This window comes from Lithobates pipiens, unplaced genomic scaffold, assembly GCF_037356315.1.
Source record: "Lithobates pipiens isolate NorthernLeopardFrog02 unplaced genomic scaffold, aLitPip1_a1.2 Scaffold_23, whole genome shotgun sequence".
NCBI classification, from domain to species: Eukaryota; Metazoa; Chordata; class Amphibia; order Anura; family Ranidae; genus Lithobates; species Lithobates pipiens.
In genome coordinates this window covers 6,196,190-6,208,445 of record NW_027507785.1, presented here as the reverse complement: position 1 = coordinate 6,208,445, position 12,256 = coordinate 6,196,190, and the positions used below count along the sequence as shown (strand labels likewise).

At 45.4% G+C, this 12,256-nt stretch overlaps 1 protein-coding gene across 2 annotated transcripts in view; it reads left to right on the top strand.

Moving 5' to 3' along the window:
* The window catches only part of CLPB (ClpB family mitochondrial disaggregase), a 167,940-nt gene that overhangs the window by 77,656 nt on the left and 78,028 nt on the right, over positions 1-12,256 (top strand). The window lies entirely within an intron of this gene.

The window sequence follows — 12,256 nt, the reverse complement described above, 5'->3', positions numbered from 1 at the left end:
ATCACCAATGTAAGGATCATTCTTCTCACTGATCACCAATGTAAGGAACATTCTTCTCACTGATCACCAATGTAAGGAGCATTCTTCTCACTGATCACCAATGTAAGGAACATTCTTCCCACTGATCACCAATGTAAGGAGCATTCTTCTCACTGATCACCAATGTAAGGAACATTCTTCTCACTGATCACCAATGTAAGGGACATTCTTCCCACTGATCACCAATGTAAGGGACATTCTTCTCACTGATCACCAATGTAAGGGACATTCTTCCCACTGATCACCAATGTAAGGAACGTTCTTCCCACTGATCACCAATGTAAGGAGCATTCTTCTCACTGATCACCAATGTAAGGAACATTCTTCCCACTGATCACCAATGTAAGGAACATTCTTCTCACTGATCACCAATGTAAGGAGCATTCTTCTCACTGATCACCAATGTAAGGAACATTCTTCCCACTGATCACCAATGTAAGGAACATTCTTCCCACTGACCACCAATGTAAGGAACATTCTTCTCACTGATCACCAATGTAAGGAACATTCTTCTCACTGATCACCAATGTAAGGAACATTCTTCTCACTGACCACCAATGTAAGGAACATTCTTCTCACTGATCACCAATGTAAGGAACATTCTTCCCACTGATCACCAATGTAAGGAACATTCTTCCCACTGATCACCAATGTAAGGGACATTCTTCTCACTGATCACCAATGTAAGGGACATTCTTCCCACTGACCTCCAATGTAAGGAACATTCTTCCCACTGATCACCAATGTAAGGAACATTCTTCTCACTGATCACCAATGTAAGGAACATTCTTCGCACTGATCACCAATGTAAGGAACATTCTTTTCACTGATCACCAATGTAAGGAACATTCTTCGCACTGATCACCAATGTAAGGAACATTCTTCTCACTGATCACCAATGTAAGGAACATTCTTCTCACTGATCACCAATGTAAGGAACATTCTTCTCACTGATCACCAATGTAAGGAACATTCTTCCACTGATCACCAATGTAAGGAGCATTCTTCTCACTGATCACCAATGTAAGGAACATTCTTCCCACTGATCACCAATGTAAGGAACATTCTTCTCACTGATCACCAATGTAAGGAACATTCTTCTCACTGATCACCAATGTAAGGAACATTCTTCTCACTGATCACCAATGTAAGGAACATTCTTCGCACTGATCACCAATGTAAGGAACATTCTTCCACTGATCACCAATGTAAGGAACATTCTTCTCACTGATCACCAATGTAAGGAACATTCTTCTCACTGATCACCAATGTAAGGGACATTCTTCTCACTGATCACCAATGTAAGGAACATTCTTCTCACTGATCACCAATGTAAGGAACATTCTTCTCACTGATCACCAATGTAAGGAAATTCTTCCACTGATCACCAATGTAAGGAACATTCTTCTCACTGATCACCAATGTAAGGAACATTCTTCTCACTGATCACCAATGTAAGGGACATTCTTCCCACTGATCACCAATGTAAGGAACATTCTTCTCACTGATCACCAATGTAAGGATCATTCTTCTCACTGATCACCAATGTAAGGAGCATTCTTCTCACTGATCACCAATGTAAGGAACATTCTTCCCACTGATCACCAATGTAAGGAGCATTCTTCTCACTGATCACCAATGTAAGGAACATTCTTCTCACTGATCACCAATGTAAGGGACATTCTTCTCACTGATCACCAATGTAAGGAACATTCTTCTCACTGATCACCAATGTAAGGGACATTCTTCCCACTGATCACCAATGTAAGGAACATTCTTCTCACTGATCACCAATGTAAGGATCATTCTTCTCACTGATCACCAATGTAAGGAGCATTCTTCTCACTGATCACCAATGTAAGGAACATTCTTCCCACTGATCACCAATGTAAGGAGCATTCTTCTCACTGATCACCAATGTAAGGAACATTCTTCTCACTGATCACCAATGTAAGGGACATTCTTCCCACTGATCACCAATGTAAGGAACATTCTTCCCACTGATCACCAATGTAAGGAACATTCTTCTCACTGATCACCAATGTAAGGAGCATTCTTCTCACTGATCACCAATGTAAGGAACATTCTTCCCACTGATCACCAATGTAAGGAACATTCTTCTCACTGATCACCAATGTAAGGAACATTCTTCTCACTGATCACCAATGTAAGGAACATTCTTCTCACTGACCACCAATGTAAGGAACATTCTTCTCACTGATCACCAATGTAAGGAACATTCTTCCCACTGACCACCAATGTAAGGAACATTCTTCTCACTGATCACCAATGTAAGGAACATTCTTCTCACTGATCACCAATGTAAGGAACATTCTTCTCACTGACCACCAATGTAAGGAACATTCTTCTCACTGATCACCAATGTAAGGAGCATTCTTCTCACTGATCACCAATGTAAGGAACATTCTTCCCACTGATCACCAATGTAAGGAACATTCTTCCCACTGATCACCAATGTAAGGGACATTCTTCTCACTGATCACCAATGTAAGGGACATTCTTCCCACTGACCTCCAATGTAAGGAACATTCTTCCCACTGATCACCAATGTAAGGAACATTCTTCTCACTGATCACCAATGTAAGGAACATTCTTCGCACTGATCACCAATGTAAGGGACATTCTTCCCACTGACCTCCAATGTAAGGAACATTCTTCCCACTGATCACCAATGTAAGGAACATTCTTTTCACTGATCACCAATGTAAGGAACATTCTTCGCACTGATCACCAATGTAAGGAACATTCTTCTCACTGATCACCAATGTAAGGAACATTCTTCTCACTGATCACCAATGTAAGGAACATTCTTCTCACTGATCACCAATGTAAGGAACATTCTTCCACTGATCACCAATGTAAGGAGCATTCTTCTCACTGATCACCAATGTAAGGAACATTCTTCCCACTGATCACCAATGTAAGGAACATTCTTCTCACTGATCACCAATGTAAGGAACATTCTTCTCACTGATCACCAATGTAAGGAACATTCTTCGCACTGATCACCAATGTAAGGAACATTCTTTTCACTGATCACCAATGTAAGGAACATTCTTCGCACTGATCACCAATGTAAGGAACATTCTTCTCACTGATCACCAATGTAAGGAACATTCTTCTCACTGATCACCAATGTAAGGAACATTCTTCGCACTGATCACCAATGTAAGGAACATTCTTCCACTAATCACCAATGTAAGGAACATTCTTCTCACTGATCACCAATGTAAGGAACATTCTTCTCACTGATCACCAATGTAAGGGACATTCTTCTCACTGATCACCAATGTAAGGAACATTCTTCTCACTGATCACCAATGTAAGGAACATTCTTCTCACTGATCACCAATGTAAGGAAATTCTTCCACTGATCACCAATGTAAGGAACATTCTTCTCACTGATCACCAATGTAAGGGACATTCTTCTCACTGATCACCAATGTAAGGAACATTCTTCTCACTGATCACCAATGTAAGGGACATTCTTCTCACTGATCACCAATGTAAGGGACATTCTTCTCACTGATCACCAATGTAAGGAACATTCTTCTCACTGACCACCAATGTAAGGAAATTCTTCCACTGATCACCAATGTAAGGAACATTCTTCTCACTGATCACCAATGTAAGGAACATTCTTCTCACTGATCACCAATGTAAGGAACATTCTTCTCACTGATCACCAATGTAAGGAACATTCTTCTCACTGATCACCAATGTAAGGAACATTCTTCCCACTGATCACCAATGTAAGGAACATTCTTCTCACTGATCACCAATGTAAGGAACATTCTTCCCACTGATCACCAATGTAAGGAACATTCTTCTCACTGATCACCAATGTAAGGAACATTCTTCTCACTGATCACCAATGTAAGGGACATTCTTCTCACTGATCACCAATGTAAGGGACATTCTTCTCACTGATCACCAATGTAAGGGACATTCTTCTCACTGATCACCAATGTAAGGGACATTCTTCTCACTGATCACCAATGTAAGGAACATTCTTCTCACTGATCACCAATGTAAGGAACATTCTTCTCACTGATCACCAATGTAAGGAACATTCTTCTCACTGATCACCAATGTAAGGAACATTCTTCTCACTGATCACCAATGTAAGGAACATTCTTCTCACTGATCACCAATGTAAGGAACATTCTTCTCACTGATCACCAATGTAAGGAACATTCTTCTCACTGATCACCAATGTAAGGAACATTCTTCTCACTGATCACCAATGTAAGGAACATTCTTCTCACTGATCACCAATGTAAGGAGCATTCTTCTCACTGATCACCAATGTAAGGAACATTCTTCGCACTGATCACCAATGTAAGGAACATTCTTCTCACTGATCACCAATGTAAGGAACATTCTTCCCACTGATCACCAATGTAAGGGACATTCTTCTCACTGATCACCAATGTAAGGGACATTCTTCGCACTGATCACCAATGTAAGGAACATTCTTCTCACTGATCACCAATGTAAGGGACATTCTTCCCACTGATCACCAATGTAAGGAACATTCTTCTCACTGATCACCAATGTAAGGAACATTCTTCCCACTGATCACCAATGTAAGGAACATTCTTCTCACTGATCACCAATGTAAGGAACATTCTTCTCACTGATCACCAATGTAAGGAACATTCTTCCCACTGATCACCAATGTAAGGAACATTCTTCCCACTGATCACCAATGTAAGGAACATTCTTCTCACTGATCACCAATGTAAGGAACATTCTTCTCACTGATCACCAATGTAAGGGACATTCTTCTCACTGATCACCAATGTAAGGGACATTCTTCGCACTGATCACCAATGTAAGGAACATTCTTCTCACTGATCACCAATGTAAGGAACATTCTTCCCACTGATCACCAATGTAAGGAACATTCTTCTCACTGATCACCAATGTAAGGAACATTCTTCCCACTGATCACCAATGTAAGGAACATTCTTCCCACTGATCACCAATGTAAGGAACATTCTTCCCACTGATCACCAATGTAAGGAACATTCTTCTCACTGATCACCAATGTAAGGAACATTCTTCTCACTGATCACCAATGTAAGGAACATTCTTCTCACTGATCACCAATGTAAGGAACATTCTTCTCACTGATCACCAATGTAAGGGACATTCTTCCACTGATCACCAATGTAAGGAACATTCTTCTCACTGATCACCAATGTAAGGAACATTCTTCCCACTGATCACCAATGTAAGGAACATTCTTCCCACTGATCACCAATGTAAGGAAATTCTTCCACTGATCACCAATGTAAGGAACATTCTTCTCATTGATCACCAATGTAAGGGACATTCTTCCACTGATCACCAATGTAAGGAACATTCTTCCCACTGATCACCAATGTAAGGAACATTCTTCTCACTGATCACCAATGTAAGGATCATTCTTCTCACTGATCACCAATGTAAGGAACATTCTTCTCACTGATCACCAATGTAAGGAACATTCTTCCCACTGATCACCAATGTAAGGAACATTCTTCTCACTGATCACCAATGTAAGGAACATTCTTCTCACTGATCACCAATGTAAGGAACATTCTTCCCACTGATCACCAATGTAAGGAACATTCTTCTCACTGATCACCAATGTAAGGAACATTCTTCTCACTGATCACCAATGTAAGGAACATTCTTCCCACTGATCACCAATGTAAGGAACATTCTTCCCACTGATCACCAATGTAAGGGACATTCTTCCACTGATCACCAATGTAAGGAACATTCTTCTCACTGATCACCAATGTAAGGGACATTCTTCCACTGATCACCAATGTAAGGATCATTCTTCCCACTGATCACCAATGTAAGGAACATTCTTCCCACTGATCACCAATGTAAGGAGCATTCTTCCCACTGATCACCAATGTAAGGAACATTCTTCTCACTGACCACCAATGTAAGGAACATTCTTCTCACTGATCACCAATGTAAGGAACATTCTTCCCACTGATCACCAATGTAAGGAACATTCTTCCCACTGATCACCAATGTAAGGAACATTCTTCTCACTGATCACCAATGTAAGGAACATTCTTCCCACTGATCACCAATGTAGGGGACATTCTTCCCACTGATCACCAATGTAAGGGACATTCTTCCCACTGATCACCAATGTAAGGGACATTCTTCGCACTGATCACCAATGTAAGGAACATTCTTCTCACTGATCACCAATGTAAGGAGCATTCTTCCCACTGATCACCAATGTAAGGGACATTCTTCCCACTGATCACCAATGTAAGGGACATTCTTCTCACTGATCACCAATGTAAGGAACATTCTTCTCACTGATCACCAATGTAAGGAACATTCTTCTCACTGATCACCAATGTAAGGAACATTCTTCTCACTGATCACCAATGTAAGGAACATTCTTCCCACTGATCACCAATGTAAGGAACATTCTTCTCACTGATCACCAATGTAAGGAACATTCTTCTCACTGATCACCAATGTAAGGGACATTCTTCCCACTGATCTCCCTAACGTGAAAATTATTTCAAGGGTTCCTCTGGGGTGAAAGGTTGGAAAGGCCGCTCTAGGCCAATGTACATGATTGGGAACAGGAATGGCAGAGGTGGGAAGGGCAGTAAGAAATGACCAGCGAGTGTTAAAGCCCCCACACTACAAGTAGGGGCTCCATGTATCTATAGCAGGGTAACGAGCGCTCAGTATACAGGTTGTACTCGGACACGGCAGAGGCTGCGCTGGCGGTGCTCCTCGCGCCCGAAGTTTGGTGCCCCCTTTGCTGTGAGACTCGGGGAACGTTGAAGTTCTCCTCGCTCGGTATTGGGACGCCGCGGGGTATGGCACAATCGCTCTCCGTGTCACCAGAACGTCCTTCTTTTACAATAAACACAATTCCCGATGCACGTTAGAGCGCGGCGCTCAGCCCGGCTCGGCAATCACTCATCTTCCCATCGCCTGACATCTCATATGAAGCCGCCAGGTCCCAGCAGAGGGAGGAGGCCTCCTTGTCCTGTATGTAAGTATAGATCACCATACACCCCCCCCCCTCCCCCCCACCACTGCGACATTATAATAATTTATCTTATAATCTCCTGCGACACTGAACCTCCATTACAATCCATACTGTATGTGTACATCCATCCGTCTGTCCGAAGTCCCCCCCCCCCCCCCCCCCCATCGTTCACTTCCATTTCATCCATTTACAGAGGATCTCTGCTCCGATAAGAAGAATCTCCTCCTTTGTTGTATCCACTTCTATCTATTTTTCTATTTTATTTTTTATGTTTTTTTTCTTTGCAATCGATCTATGTTATGTGTCCATCCAGTCCTGAGATTTTCACAGCTCTGTGGGACACAGAGCAGCCCAGTCTGTCAGGGGAAGAGAGACCTGATTTTGTCTCAACTGCAGTTCAGCTCTGGTCCCTCCCCCCCAGGCTTGTGATTGGACCTGGAAAAGGGAAGCAGGAGACGGATGGGCTCATCTCGCTGTCACTTTTGCTCTCTCCTCCTCTTTCGCTCTCTCCTCAATAATTAGCTCCTTTGTTCCTCCCCCATGTTCTGATTGGGAAAAGAGGAGCAGCAGATTGAGGAGCTTATATCTCTGTCACTCTGCTCTCTCTCCTCCTCTCAGCATGGGTCTTGCACTGCAGCACCCTTGATTAGATCCTTGCTCCTCCCACAGCTTGTGATTGGGCAGTGAAAGGAGAAGCAGCAGACTGATGAGCTCATCTTTCTGACACTCTGCTCTCTCAGCGTGCTTCTTGCACTGCAGCACTGATAATTAGCGCCTTGTTCCTCCCCCATGTTCTGATTGGACTAAGAAAAGAGACACAGCAGAACAACGAGCTCATATCTCTGTCACTCTGATCTCTCTTCCTCCCAGCATGCATCTTGCACTGCAGCACCCTTGATTAGCTCCTTGCTCCTCCCACAGCTTCTGATTGGACTAAGAAAAGAGACAGCAGAACAACGAGCTCATATCTCTGTCACTCTGATCTCTCTTGCTTCTTGCACTGCAGCACCCTTGATTAGATCCTTGCTCCTCCCCCTGCCTGTGATTGGGCAGTGAAAGGAGAAGCAGCAAACTGATGAGCTCAACTTTCTGATACTCTGCTCTCTCTCTCCTCCTCTCAGCGTGCTTCTTGCACTGCAGCACCAATATTTATCTTCTTGTTCCTCCCCCATGTTCTGATTGGACTAGGAAAAGAGACACAGCAGAACAACGAGCTCATATCTCTGTCACTCTGCTCTCTCCTCCTCTCAGCATGCTTCTTGCACTGCAGTACCAATATTTAGCTCCTTGTTCCTCCCCCCCATGTTCTGATTGGACTAGGAAAAGAGGAGCAGCAGATTGATGAGCTCATATCTCTGTCACTTTGATTTCTCTTCTTCCCAGAATGCATCTTGCACTGCAGCACCCTTGATTAGCTCCTTGCTGCTCCCACAGCTTGTGATATGACCAGAAAAGGAGAAGCCGCAAACCGATGAGCTCATCTTTCTGACACTCTGCTCTCACCTCCTCTCAGCATGCTTCTTGCACAGCAGCACCCTTGATTAGATCCTTGCTCCTCCCCCAGCTTGTGATTGGACCAAAAAAAAAAAAGAGGAGGAGACCGATGAGCTCATCTTTCTGACACTCTGCTGTCTCCTCCTCTCAGCATGCTCTTTGCACAGCAGCACCCTTGATTAGATCCTTGCTCCCCCCCCCCCCCCAGCCTGTGATTGGGCAGTGAAAGGAGAAGCAGCAAGCTGATAAGCTCATCTTCCTGACACTCTGCTCTCTCTCCTCCTCTCAGCGTGCTTCTTGCACTGCAGCACCAATATTTAGCTCCTTGTCCCTCCCCCATGTTCTGATTGGATTAAGAAAAGAGACACAGCAGAACAAGGAGCACATATCTATGTCACTCTGATCTCTCCTCTTCTCCGCATGCTTCTTGCACTGCAGCACCCACTGCAGCACCCAGGAAAAGAGACACAGCAGAATAATGAGCTCGTAACTCTGTAACTCTGATCTCTCTTCCTCCCAGCATTCTTCTTCTGCAGCACCCTTGATTGGCACATTGTCACTCCCCCAAGGCTTGTGATTGGACCAGGACAAGAGAAGCAGCAGACTGATGAGCTCATCTCACGGTCACTCTACTCTTTCCTCCCTCCAGCATGCTTCTTGCACTTCTGCACCCTTAATTAGATCCTTGCTCCTCCTCCAGCTTGTGATTGGACCAGGAAGTGAGAAGCAGCAGCCCGATGGGCTCACCTTCCTTTCACTCTGCTCTCTCCTCCTCTCAGCATGCTTCTTGTACTGCTGCACCCTTGTCCTTTCTCCAGTCTGTTAGAATTTTGTAGTGCAGTGAGTTTTTCATCTCCCGGTGACCCCCACCACCACCCTTTTCTTGTCCTGGTGTCACTGAGACGCACACACCAGTGATGGGGGCAGAGAAATCTTGTCTGGAGACGGACTTTAAAGCTGAGGTGTGCAGGAAAACCTTCCATAGGATCTGTATTCCTGTCCATCCAGTCCTGGGATTTACACAGCTCTGCCACCCAGCAGGGGGAGAAGACTTGATCTAGCGTTGCTGCAGCTCAGTAACACACACACACACAGGTCCTGTCCCTCCCCCAGCCTGTGATTGGGCAGTGAAAAGAGAAGCAGCGGACTATTATTGTTATTATTATACAGGATTTATATGGTGCCAACAGTTTGTGCAGTGCTTTATAACATGGGGGCAGACAGTACAGTTTACTATACAATACAGGAGGGATTAGAGGGGCAGCACTCAGATCTCTGTCACTCTGCTCTCTCCTCCTCTCAGCATGCTTCTTGCACTGCGGCACACCTGACTTGCTCCATGTGCTGCTCCTTCCCTCCTCAGTCTGAGCTCTGTTGTACTAGGACTGGAGTGGTGGATATGAAGTCATATTCAGGTATTTAATGATGTATTAATGACTGCCTGGGGTTCAGATTTAAAGTAGACCTGTACTGAGGGTAGGTAGGTAGGTAGGTAGGCCTAACATTGACAGCCTGGCCATCCGTGGCTGTGATGCATATGCAAATTCAGCCTACCTGGGAACGCCCACTTCTCCAGACTGAAACCCACCCATCAGTACAATTTTGACATTTGCATAACCCCTCCCACCTGGGAACGCCCACTTCACCAGACTGAAACCCACCCATCAGTACAATTTTGACATTTGCATAACCCCTCCCACCTGGGAACGCCCACTTCACCAGACTGAAACCCACCCATCAGTACAATTTTGACATTTGCATAACCCCTCCCACCTGGGAACGCCCACTTCACCAGACTGAAACCCACCCATCAGTACAATTTTGACATTTGCATAACCCCTCCCACCTGGGAACGCCCACTTCTCCAGACTGAAACCCACCCATCAGTACTATTTTTACATTTACATAACCCCTCCCACCAGGGAACGCCCACTTCTCCAGACTGAAACCCACCCATCAGTACAATTTTTACATTTGCATAACCCCTCCCACCTGGGAACGCCTATTTCTCCAGACTGAAACCCACCCATCAGTACAATTTTCACATTTGCATAACTCCTCCCACTGGTTGCATCAGGATTGAGGGCTCTTGAGAGTAGTACTGTGGCGGGGGGGGGGGGGGGGGATGTTCTCAGGAAGCTACGTAATCAGGGTGGGCCGTCCATTAAGGGAACCCCCCCATCCATCGCCGCCTCCCCCTATCCATGCGTCCGGCCCCTTTCACACCGGACGCATGGATTCCAATGGGTGGGGTTTGAAGCCAGAGGCTCTAATAGGCTTCTAAATCGGGTGGGGTCGGGGGCGCAGAGAGTGCGCTCACAGCCCACCCCTAGGTGTGTTACAATAGCGAATGAATATTCCTCCTCCTGGCCAATCAGGAAGCGGGTTTTGACACCCGTTGCCCGATTGGCTTAAAGGACAGGCGATCCTATTGGATGCCTAGGAGGAGGAGCCGCTGCCCTCCATCCGCATAGATGGGGTAAGTGCTGGACTGGCAAACAGCGAGGGGAGGGGGGAGGAGGTGCCGCCGCAAACAACTACCCCTCCCCCCGAAAAAAACACCAGCCACCACTGCTATGTACAGCACCCCGCTGGCCCCTCCCACCAGCCATAATCTGCTTGCATTGCATAGAGGAGCACAGAGACCCAGTGATGACATCTCTGAGATGATAACGGTAGGAAATTAAAAATTGAAAAGTTTTATATACAAATTTAGCATCACAGCCACGCCCGGCCCCCCAGTACTCCTTTCAACACCCCTAGTGCAAGCAGTGGGCTGGCTTTTGGGTAGAGTTATGCAAATGTTGTGATTGAGTGTGAGCAGGGCTGCTGATAGAAATCGCGGGCCCCCCCCCCCCCCCTACAGACTACTTGATGGGTTTTATTTCCTCTTTATTCCCCTGCAAAGTAAAAGCATAATGGGCTAGTATGCATCTCATCGCATACTAGCCCATTATGTGGCATTTACCTGCAAACGAAGCCCGCGATGCCCTCCCCCCCCCTCCCGCTGGTGGAAGCATCCACCTTCTCCCCTCTTCCCTTTCGGCTCTGTGACTGGCTGGAGCCACGTGACGTCACTCCCGCGCATGACGTCACTCCCGCGCATGACGTCACTCTTCACTGCGCATGCGCCAATGACATCACCGGAGCTCTACAAGGGAAATATCTCCTAAACGGCGCATGTTTAGGATATTTTTTTTTTTTTTAAGTACATATAAGTAAGCCTTATTCTATATAAAAATAGGTCAGGGGGGGGTTTACAACCACTTCAATACCGCAGAACGTCATATGGCGGTCCTGGTACTTCGAGTGAGGATATCTGGATGGTGGGGGCAGTTGACCGACTTGCCTAAAAAAAAAAAAAACGGATCTCTCCGACGGCGTGCTGTCACTACTGAGAGGGGTTCTGTCTTCTCTCTGGGTTCCTGGGCTCCAGCTGTTTGGTTCGAACCACGATGATGTAACTCTCGCGCATGCGCGTGGGAGTTTGGGTCACAGCTATCTCAATGGAGGGTAGGCTGCCCGTTGAGCGCACAGTGCACATGCCCCGGTGCTATCACCGGATCCTACGTTTAGGAGATGTTCATTGTACCTACAGGTAGGGCCTATAATAGGGCCTACCTGTAGGTACAAGATAAATAAAAAAATGGCCAGATCAGTTAGTAAACG